We start from the raw sequence: 12113 nt of genomic DNA on the forward strand, positions 1-12113 counted from the left end.
TGTCCGCGTGACCTCAAAGCAAAGTTTATAAAAAAGGAAGCACCTCTGATGTTGTCCGGCGGCGACGCTCGACTTTGATGTTAAGAGAAGTGGAAACGAAGGAGTTGGGGGAAGAGGAAGAGGAGGGGGAAGAAGTGGAGGAGGAGGAACACAAATTTACACAAAGGAAGAACGTACAGTAGCTACCTGTTGGTTTTTAAAAGGCACTTTCTGAGGACGAGGACAAGAACGTGGAGGAGAAGGAAGATCACATAGGATCACAAAGGAAAAACTAACTTTTTTTTACTAATATAAAGTAAGAAACAGGACAGCGAAGGAGAAAGAGGAGGAAGAAAGAGAAAACCAGGACAGAGTGATGCCCCAGTGCCTCCCAAGCTCAGGTGGTACAAGTAGAACGTAGACTAACTTATCTTAACTCCTTCCACTGAGAGTCTCTCGCCGCCACGTGATGCAAATGACTCACATTAACACCATGAATTTTGTTACTGTCCCGCTAAAAAAGCTGACTAAAACTAAACTGCATGATTCACTTGGCACGCTTTTCTTTCACTGTGTAATGAAGAATGAATGAAATATAAAACTTGAAATTAAATTGTACAAGAATGTAAAGAATAAGTAGTACCTTAAAGAGTCTTATAAATTTTGCAGTTAAATGATCACTTTTATCTTTGTGAGAAAATAGAACACTCACAAAATACGAGTAAGAAAACAGTTCTAAGTTCATGCATAGCTAGAGGAAAATTTAAATCTGAAACGGAATATGAAACGAAATAGAAAAGAAAGTAAATACAAAAACGAACATGAAGAAGAAAAAAAACAGTTCCATCCCATGACACAGAAAATCTAGAATTAAAAAAAAAAAAAAGAAAACATAGATTAAGTGAAACAAAGTAAAAAAAAAAAGAAAGAAATAAACCCCATATCATACATAATAAAAGAATAACCCAAGAAAAGAAGACAAAACGAAACGGAAAGAAAATAGAAGACGTAAACAAAAAGAAAAAGAAAGAGAAGAAAATCAACCCGACACACAAGACAAGACTGCACACTTAGAAAAGAAACAAAACACGGAGAAAATAAAATAAAAAAGAACAAAGAAAATAAAAATTAATCCAACGCATAATAGACAATACGCCACACTCGGAAAGGAAACAAAACGAAACAAACAAGTAAAAACCTACGCAACAAAAGCAGAGGAGCGGCGCGGAGGGCTCCCTGGAGGACAAGACAGTTCCCGAGGTTAATGCGCCGCGAAAAAGCCATTCCTCTCCTTAGGACCCGGATCAAAGGCTACTTAAGGAGAGAACTGAAGGAGACAGAAGGGATTGGGAAGAGATCATTTAGGATACGTTTTTTATCTCCCTTTGTAACCTCGCCGAGCAGCTCAAAGGCATTGGGTGGATTATAATATTGAGGAATAAAGTTGAGCTATGGGAATTTAACCCTTTCCTACCGAATGATTTTTTTCTCATAATCTCTTAACCCTTTCACTGTGACACGAAATAATTAACAACACCAGAATTAATGCATGAATTCTTCATACGCGTCTATAAGAAAGAAGAGGGTGAAAAAGAATGGATTTTGCAATTTTTAGCCAGTGTAAAGCTTGGAGGTGGCTTTAGAACAAGTAAAGATGTCTCAGAGTGATCAGCAATTAAGGAAAGATGTGTCAAATAGCAGCCAGACATTTTTTTTCTTTCATGTTTTTGTACTGTAGTCTTTTCAATATTCAGGTTTGGAAATCAGTCACATACGGTCTCTCTTTTCTGTGTCCATGCAATGTTTTTTATAGTTTCCTAAAATTACTTGACCTTAACACTAAAGGGATTAATGAAAGAAGCTACATGCTTTTGTGGAAAACTTTCAAGATCATGCGCAATGGTTCTATAATTTCGTAAATATGGAGTTTTAAAGATAACAACCTAGGAAATATGAAAAAAGAATGCCTCCTAGTAATTAAATTGCTTTTGAATATGATGTTCACTTTTTTATTGCGGCAGTTGTCCTTTGTTAAAACTCGTATCACTGTAAGAATAGTTTGCATGGACACTGATAAAAAAGAGAGAAAACAGGTTGATTTTGTCTTTTCCTTACCCATAGAGCTGTACAAGAGACTTTTAAAAAAAATGTTCAAAGAGTTGTAGATGATTATGGGAAATTTTATCCAGCAGTGAAAGAATTAAGCAATTTCTTACCACCCTTTGAAATTCCGCTCGATGTTTTCTTAAAGGCGATTAATGTTTTCTAAATAAGGAACTTTTAAGATTCTGATTGATGGTTTTGCAATTAAGATGGATTATTTTTTTATACGAGGAGCTTAAAAGATTCCCTTTAAAGGTTGTCAAGGGAATACATAAACTTGTGCTAAAGGATCTTGTTAGTTAAGTTGAATATTACTTTAACAAATGAGGTCTTTACCCTTCCTTTCTTTCGAGGCGTTACTGACCAGCTGGTAAAGGGACCATTTCCCTTCACGCCACTCCTGAGTACGTGATTGGTGACAGTGCGGAAGGGTATGGGTGATGGTAGGCGTAGAATGTTGGTGGAGAGGATTGTCTGTCAACAGAATCTGAACATTTAACATTATACCTTTAGTAATACTACATGGAGGGGCGGCAGCGGCGGCGGTAGTGGTAGTGGTGGTGGTGGTGGTGGTGGTGGTAGTAGTAGTAGTAGTAGTTGTAGTAGTAGTAGTAGTAGTAACAGCAGAAGTAGTAGCAGTAATAGCAGCAGCAGAAATAATAGTAAAAATTATAACAACCACAACAACAACAACAACAACAGCATAAAAAAACACCAGCAACACCATCACCACCATCATCACTCACAATAAAACGTACAGAAAACCAGAAGAAAACACACAACAAAGCACAACACACAAACAAAACTCCCAAACCCATCACAACATGGCAGGCAGAAACACGACAAGTGACCAAGAATTTACACATTTATACGAAAAGAGAAGAGAAGAAAAGAGAAAAGAAGACGGGTCCATCTGCCTCGCCCTGGTTTGTGCGGCCTGGGAACTTATGCAAATATCCTCTAAAGTCTGTGGGAAACTTTTTTCTTGTGACCTGACCGACACATGACAGTCACGACACCTTAACTTAGACGCAGCAAGCAAAGGTCAACGTTGAGGGATTTTTGCGCTCTCTCTCTCTCTCTCTCTCTCTCTCTCTCTCTCTCTCTCTCTCTCTCTCTCTCTCTCTCTCTCTCTCTCTCTCTCTCTCTCTCTCTCTGTCGTCGATGTTTTATGCTCTCCGATTTTTCACAGTAAAAATTGTATATTCTACCGATTTTATTTCCCACATGTCATTCGTTTTCTTCAGTATATGGTTGTTCTCTCTCTCTCTCTCTCTCTCTCTCTCTCTCTCTCTCTCTCTCTCTCTCTCTCTCTCTCTCTCTCATGAAATGTAGTGAGATTTAATGAGTTCTTGAGAATACATTAACTGCATGTGCTGCGTTTATTAGATTCAGTGGTATAAAATGCACGAGGTATTGGGAGAGTGAATTAAACTTTGCATTGGATACTCCGTCTTCAGGTTATTGGGATAAACGTATTGTGTAGCAAGGTGAAGCGCCAGGAGAAATATTGGTTTATAACGAAGGTATCTGCAGAATTTTTTTTTTCTTTTAAGGATGTTACCCAAGGACTCTCGGACACAAAAACATGAAAAGCTAAAGATAATACAAAGTGGAAAAAAACTGAAGGGAACAGAAAAAAATAAATACTCAAAAAAAAAAAAATCTGGGAGAGAAAGAGAAGAGAAATTTAGGAAAGAAAATGAGATAGAGGAATTGTATTATTCTCACCCTCTTCCTCACTCTTTCTAGTACCTCTCCATGTTCCTGCCCTCCTGCCACTCGTAAACACCGCGACACACAAACTCCAAAAGTGCTCCCGACTTTTGAGAGCGCAGGGGGAGCGGCGCCGATAGGGAGGCGTTGCAAGTCTTGAAATCAGAAACTGTAATGAAATTTGGCTGCATGTCGCCTGTTCGGAGGAGTGACACTGGGGGTAAGGGTACAAGTGAGCAGAGAGAGAGAGAGAGAGAGAGAGAGAGAGAGAGAGAGAGAGAGAGAGAGAGAGAGAGAGAGAGAATGGAGGAATGTTGTAAAGGACAGCAGTCAGTCTATGTACTAGTTTCACAGACTCACTCTCTCTCTCTCTCTCTCTCTCTCTCTCTCTCTCTCTCTCTCTCTCTCTCTCTCTCTCTCTCTCTCTCTCTCTCTCTCATTAGCACCCGTGTGGAGATGCAAAACGACTTCACTCCACAAAAGAGAGAGCAAGACAAAACACACACACACACACACACACACACACACACACACACACACACACACACACACACACACACACCAGGTCTGCCTCCCCTTCGCGTGCTGTCCAATCCAAAGAGGCGAGAACAGTATCTGCTGGAATGTTCGTATCAGACGTCACTCTCAGACTTGCCGTGGACACAAGTTTTTCTTCTCGGAGTTTGAATTCAACTACGCGACGACGGGGGAGGCGAGGGGAGGAACGGAGAGAGGAGAAGGGACGGGGAGAGTCAGGGAAGGGATGGAAGGTAAGAATAGGGAAGCATAGGGAGAGGAAAAGAGTGGAAAAAGTAGAGGTTTGAGTCAACAATGGAATATATTACCGATTTCTATTTCGTTGGAAAATATATATATGAAAGTTTGTGCTGCTCCCATGTGAGAGAGAGAGAGAGAGAGAGAGAGAGAGAGAGAGAGAGAGAGAGAGAGAGAGAGAGAGAGAGAGAGAGAGAGAGAGAGAATGGATCAACACAACTAACAGAACTGCGTCTAACTTTGTCACACTGACGGCCGGAGCGAATTGTGTCTTGTTTCGGAGGACTTGAGGACGAACTGCAACACAAAAGGGAAGTGTTGGGCATCGTGAAGTCGTCCTCAATGGGAATCCCTGAGGACAAGGAAAGGAGGACAGGACGAGAGTGATGGAGGCGAGATAGAGGCAATCAAATTAAAAAAGAAAAAGGAGCAAGAATAGAGAGCGTTGGAGGAGTGAAATGAAGATGAAGAGGACTAAAGGAAAAAGAAAAAGAGGAGGAGGGGATGAAGAAGTAGGACAGAGAAATTATGCAGTGTAACAAGAAGAAATGAAGGAGATATTTTCAAGTATAAGGAAAATAAGGATGAAATAATGTAAAGAACACGAAGAAATACAAACACTCGTGATACAAAACAATAACACCTAAGAAACAAAAGAAAATGATAAGAAGGCATTTCTAATTGAAGAAAACATCATCACCTTTGAAAAATAGCCAAATTACTCTGATGGGTAGCAATTTGGAACACACACACACACACACACACACACACACACACACACACACACACACACACACACGAAGGGCCTCCCAGGTGCTGTGGAGGTCAGTAGGTCAGTGTGTTCGTGTGACAACTTGGACAAGAGTGGACGTTAGTTATGGCTTCCAATTCTCCATCGATTCCTCGGCCTGGTGCTCGTTCTTGCCTGATTGTGTGGCTAAGTGAGGCTGTGAGGCCGAGAGGTGTAGTGAGCAGACCAGGATGCTTTGAGGGCATTGGTGGGCTGGTGTCGCCTCTCTTTTGGTTATGTATGAGGATTTATATGAATTTATTTGGAATGTATGGAGAACAGTGTTATTTTTCATTGTGTTTAAGAAATGTTATGAGTGTTTAAAAGATCTAGATAGGTTTAAAAATGTCTCAGGATACTTAAAAAGGGAAGGTATTGTTTCCTTTTTTAGTTATTATATTGAGGAAAGTGAAGACCTAAAGGAACGATTGGAAAGAATACACCTACGCATAGGATTGCCCTGTACGAGTGTCCAGATGTGAGCTACACCCGCCACGCAGCGCGCCGCACCTCTTGAAACGCTGGCACGGGTTCGTTTTGGGAAATGTCGTGATTTTAGTTTCTTGAGATAAAAAAAAAAAAAAATACGTTGCTTTCAGATATGTTTGTTGTATCAGTTTGAGTTTGAGCCTGACCCTTCGTATCAAAAATTGTCAGCTGAATCATGAAATAAAGACTGGTAGAAAAGGAACGCGGCGAGGAGTAACAAAGGATGACAAAGGGAGAGTAACAATGGCTAGTCGGTGTCGTCTTGTGGTCCATCATGAGGCGAGGCGGCGACGCAGTCCCGACATGAACTCCGCCTCGTCTTCAGGACGCTCCCCTTAAACGTGGACGTCGTGAAAGTTTGATGGGAGTCGGTCAATCCATGACCCCGCCACGGTGTAACAACGCCCTGCCTCCTCCGCCGCCCGCTCGCCGCCGCCCACTCACGCCGTACACGCGCCGCACTGTTCTCATTCAGCACCAGAGCAGAGTTGTCCCGCGTCATGCACCTGACTGCCTCAGACATCTTAATGGTGCACTGAAGGGTTAGGCCGTCGCTTCAGTCAATATCATGTTCGCAATACTTTATAGTTATTTTTATGGGAAATGTCAAGTTTCTCTCCAATAAACTGGTGATGAAGGTGCGTTTTTGACCCAAGACTGTCAGCCGAAGCTGGAAGTATCGGCTGCTCACACCCTCACTTATTGAGGCTGACACAATAACGTAATGAAGATTATTTGCTGTTACCGCCTCATTAAATCTATCAATCAATCGGCTAATGACAAACTGCAGGAATGTAATTTTCCTGTTTTAAAATGATCGGGTTTATGTATTTCTCGAAAAAAAAAATTTCTGTAAACATGAACACCCAAGCATTGGCTTGCTGTCAGTGCAATGCTTCGCGGCCAAAGATAAGATCGCTTATTTCCCTCTTGCCCGCGACACACAAAACGACTCAATACAGGCTGGGTAAAAACGTGCGCCTCTTTTTGGTCTCTTCATCACCATCAAACAACAACAATCAGCGTCCTCTACGTGGCACGGAAAAGTTGGAGTGACGATGCGGCGCAGCAAACCTCCACTGAAAAGCGAGACACACAACTCTAGGCGGGGTCGCAATAGTTAAGGTCGTAATTACGAAGGATCCATACCACCTTTACCTGCAAATTAACAGTTGGCCTGCCCTCGACAACTGAAAGCTCATCACTGCCTCTCACTGTCGCTCGAGGGTTCATTCCTGGCAGCCTTAATATACAACTCTGACCTGCCGCGGCTGGGATAGCAATGGCTTAAGGACGAAGGTACAGTCGATGAGGTACAGACAACACAAGGCTGCTTCCGATGTTCCCTTCACGGTCTGCAGGAGTGAGAAGCAGTGAGAGTAACTTCCTGACGGCACTCATCACTTGTAAATGTTCAGCGTAGAAACCTTAAGAAAAACCAAGAACGGAAGTGAAGTCCTTTTACTACACACCAGATTTCATTCCTGTGTGGGTGCAGCCATTTACTTCCGGCTGGTGATTAGCGAATAAGGGCAAGGAAACTCGGGAAACTCAGCCGGCAATCCTTCACCACCTGACGGATGAAACACGGCGAGGCAAACATTGAGAGGCTGGCAATCAAAACCACCTGACCCGCCACGCCTCCCTTCACCTGGATGAGCCCCGCGGGGAGGTCATGCAGGTGGCGCCCATTACTATGCCAGACCCATTACCAGGTGAGCTTTGGAGCGGATCGACGCAGCGCCCGCCTCCCGCCCTTGCCTGGGGAACTGGAAGATGGACACCAGTAATTAATTAAGATCCAAGAACACAGACTTGAAGGAGATAAGGATGAAAGATTGCCTGGGAGGAAAGAGAGAACAGAGGACACCCAGCGCTGCCTAGACAAGACACTCACTCACATAGGACAATTTTCATGATTCGTACACACACACACACACACACACACACACATAAGGAGTGAACCGCACGTGCTACGTACCCACACTCCCACACACTCACTCTTCCCTTAGTATTCCCTCGTTGCCTTCCTTTCCCTCTCCCTCCCTAAAGCTTTTCCCCCCTCCCTCCTTCCTTCCTCCCTTCCCCGAGCTGGCTCCTCCCCTTGGCCGAGTTCACGCGAATAGCGGCATCCGAGTGTAAATGGTGTAATCGCTTCGCTCTGACCAGCCCGTGTCCGCCGGAGTGCCGCGGGCGTGGGAGGGGCGCCGGACCGGGGGAGGGGACGGTAGCCTGAAGAAAAGTAGAGGGCAGAGCGCGAGGGGTGGGAGGGAGCCCAGTACCGGCCCGTGAACCAATTAGAGTCACTTCTCCTGCAAATCAGTGAATTACCGGCTTGGGAGTTTGACGCCTGGAAGATGCGTCTTCTGTCACTTACTCACTGGAGGCACAACACCAACACTCTCCCCACCATCCCTCCCCTCCCTCCCCTCCCTTACTTTCCCCTCATCGCCGCTCGCTGCTCCTCACCGGCACAGCGCATCGCGGCAAGGCCAGGCCGCCGGGAGGAATCAGAAAGTGAGAAATCTGCGATAAAAATTTATTCACCGTTGTTGATTAAAACTGATGTAGGTTGAAAGGAATTGATTATCTGGTAACTCACTGGTTTCGGGGCGGCGCTGGCGCAGGACCACCAATCTAGCGATGCGATGCCAGGTAGTGCCGGCCCGGCCCTGCTCGCCAGGAATCAGGTGTGAAAACTAATTGGGAAAAGCTTTGGAAACGTCATGATTGTGAGGGAGGAAAAGGCGAACGTGGGAATATCGGAACGACACACCAAGGTTGCATTGAACTCCTGCTGATAATCGATATGTGTAGCGGCTGCTGGCATCCCGCCCCGGCGAGGTGAAGGGGGCCAGTGCGACTTTCCCCGAACCATTTTCCACATCTTTTAGGGTGTTCGAAATGCACGATTTTGAAGGTGGCATTGAAGGAGATGCCGAGGAGACCCACAGGAAGCTGAGAGATGAAGGAGGAGGTGTTGATGTGGGGAGGAAGGAGCAGGAGGAGGCTGAGGAGGGGGAGGAGGAGGGGGGCGGCAGGTGGGCCGGGAGGTGGTGAGGGTCGGGTGTGCGCCCTCGCGAGTCGCGGCAACAGCAGGAGCAGCAGCAGCAGCAGCAGCAGCAGCGGTAGGAAGCTGGACCGGCGGGCTGTGAATAGTCTCCCCCGTGTCCTGGCACCACCACCACCACCACCACCACCACCTGTCTCCGCCTTCACTTTGTTGTTCTCACGCCGGTTGGGACGCTCTGCTGGGCACCCTTGTCTCCCCTTCCTCTCCCCTTCAGCTGTTCTCCCTCACGTCATCACCTCATTTTAATGTATACATAACTACCCGTTGGACTGCCTGCACCACTACCACCACCACCACCTCCTCCTCCTCCGGTCTCAATACCCGCTCGCTCGCTGTTGTTGCTGTGACCGTCAACCATCTATGCAAACCAATTTTCCCGAACTGCCTGACCTGACAGTTGAAGAGAGTGCCTCCTGGGTGTCGTGTTATGCCTACGAAACGTGATTGTTGTTGTACGTCGCTCATGAATAGTCGTCCCGCCACCCAAACCATCAACACCACCACCACCACCACCACCACAGCCACAGCAGCCTCCAACAGCGCCTTCCTCAGTACCACAGTTGTAAGTCATCGGCACAGGGCGCGTCACCCCCCGCTGCCCCACACTAGCCTGGCATCCAAAGCAGAAGGCAGGTAGCCCGTGCCCGAGACCCGCCCCTCCGCCCCACCTCGCCCTGTCTCCCGCCTCCCGGACATTGCCCTCTAAAGGACATCAACTCTAAGCAATAATCTTCAGCAAATACGCAATCTGATCATCCAGGTTCCTCGCGCCAGATGGACGTCGCTCGGCACTGAGGATATAAAGCAATACAAGCCCTCACTTCCCTCAACATTCTCCTCTGCAGGTAAAAAAAAAAAATAGTAAAAATGATCATAAGTATTAAAGTTGGGTTTATAGTTAGTCAGTACGGCAGGAACAAAGTATTTAAAGTATTAGTGAGAAATTTCCTTGTGCACTGTCCCTATCTCCCTCTCTCCCTGTCCCTGTCTCTCTCGCTCTCTCTCTTTCACCTGTGCATCTTTCCCCTCCTTCCTCCTCTCTCCTCCCCCTCCCCCCGAGCGTGTCACCTAATGAGTGGTGAATGTCATGGCCGCTCTTTCCTTCCCTCCTTCCTTGCGTGAGACTAAAGTAAATGTCTATTGGAAAACACTAACCACTTGCCAGAACGAAGCGATGGGATGGCCCCCCCTCTCTCTCTCTCTCTCTCTCTCTCTCTCTCTCTCTCTCTCTCTCTCTCTCTCTCTCTCTGGGTCAGTGATTCAGGCAATACTTTGTTCCTGCCTCATTTAGTGTGTTGATATTAATTGTATTACATTGACAATATTTTTTCTCCTCAGTTCCATGTATATTATGTAATATTGTGTGACGTGCATGAGACAGTCTGTTGTAGGTCAAGGCTGATGATGTTAGTGATGGACCGAAACCCACCCTAAAAAAAAAAAAAAAATAGACACGACCCCATTTTTCTTAACGCATGAACAGATTGTGTAAAGGATAAAAAAAATATGTATAAAAAAACACGCAACAGAAAGCATAAAATCCAAAAAAGACCGCGTGTTCTGTCTCTATAAATATAACAATCCGGTCGAAGGGAGAAAGAGAGCAGGGGGGAAAAAAAAAGTAGAAGAGAGAAATGATAGAGGGAAAGTATTGCGCGGCGTCCTTCCTCTGGCAGCGAAGAGGGAAAAAAGTGCGCTGGAAGTCAAGGCACAAGTGGTTATTTTTGTAAAAGGGAGTCGCGGGAAAAAGGTGTTTGCAGGAATTTACTGCATTGTTCTTTTCTCTTCTTGTACAGCTGCTTTGTGCTTCCTTTCTCCTTCACTTATTTCATCCCCTCTTCCTCCTCCTCCTCCTCCTCCTCCTCCTCCTCCTCCTCCTCCTTCTCCTCCTCCTCCTCTTTCTCCTCTTCCTCCTGCTCCCCCTCCTTTGCCAATATACACTGCTCACAAATCAGTGCTCAGGTGTTTTCAGGCTAAACGAAAGGCGACGCTGAAAGGATTCTTGTTATACGTGTGTGTGTGTGTGTGTGTGTGTGTGTGTGTGTGTGTGTGTGTGTGTGAGTGTGACGTCACTTCCCCAGCTCTTTAAGGTCACTCTGCCGCTCCGTCGGTCTTCCCTGCCTGCTGAATTAAGCATTACGTGACATCCCTTAGTGTTTTGACTTCACATGCGCTGCTACCTGTTCTCGCCTCTCCCTGCTGACCTCCACTCTCACTCCTCTTCCTCCTCCTCCTCCTTCTCTTTCTCCTCCCGCTCCACCCACGCACTGTTACTCCATTCATTATTTCTCAACACCGCCTTCCGTTTATTTAATTTCCACTACTACTACAACTACTACTACTACTACTACTACTACTACTACTACTACTACTACTACTACTACTACTACTACTACTACTGGTGCTGCTACTACTACTGCGTGTCCATCTCTCTCTCTCTCTCTCTCTCTCTCTCTCTCTCTCTCTCTCTCTCTCTCTCTCTCTCTCTCTCTCTCTCTCTCTCTCTCTCTCTCTCTCTCTCTCATCAACTGCCAACATTAATTCATTCTATATTCGCCCTGATTTCCTGTCTTTTTTTTCACTCCCTTCATTACAAAAGCTACGCCTTAAGTATACTTAGATTTGCATTATAATAAGTCAAGGTTTTCCCCTCCAATTTCAACATGAGGCATTTTGTTCAGTAATTTCGAAGAATTTTTAAAGATTTTTTCTTTATTTTAGTTTTTATATTTCTATCAGTTGCATTTTTGTTTTTCTCGGACGTTGATTTCTTTTTTTCTTTGTGTTCTTTCTTTCCTCCTCCTCCTCTCCTCCTCTTCCTTTCTTCTTCTTCTTCCTCTTCTTCTTCTCCTTCTCCTTCTCCTTCTCCTTCTCCTTCTTCTAATCTCACTTATATCGGATTGCGTCACTTTTTCCTTCATTTTTCCTTCCACTTCCTTACGATCTTTAATTTCTCCCAGTGATTTCTTCCTCCATCTTTCTATCTTCCTTCCTCCTTCACCTCCTCGTTCATTCCTACCAGACCATCAAATTATTCCTCTTTTCCTTTCTCTTCCCTCTTCTCTTTCTACCTTTCCTTTCCCCATTTCGTCTTCAACTTAGTTTCCCTTTTTTTTTTATTCCTTCTCTCTCTCTCTCTCTCTCTCTCTCTCTCTCTCTCTCTCTCTCTCTCTCTCTCTCTCTCTCTCT

At 45.1% G+C, this 12113-nt stretch overlaps 1 long non-coding RNA gene across 1 annotated transcript in view; it reads left to right on the top strand.

Annotated features, from left to right (window-relative positions):
• The first annotated feature begins 9299 nt into the window (after window positions 1–9299).
• LOC135115879 (uncharacterized) overlaps window positions 9300–12113 on the top strand; it is a 72355-nt gene continuing 69541 nt past the window's right edge. The window contains exon 1 of the long non-coding RNA XR_010276088.1: window positions 9300–9769. This is a non-coding gene — a long non-coding RNA (uncharacterized LOC135115879). The remainder of the gene's footprint in view (window positions 9770–12113) is intronic.

This window comes from Scylla paramamosain, chromosome 30, assembly GCF_035594125.1.
Source record: "Scylla paramamosain isolate STU-SP2022 chromosome 30, ASM3559412v1, whole genome shotgun sequence".
Classification (NCBI taxonomy): domain Eukaryota; kingdom Metazoa; phylum Arthropoda; class Malacostraca; order Decapoda; family Portunidae; genus Scylla; species Scylla paramamosain.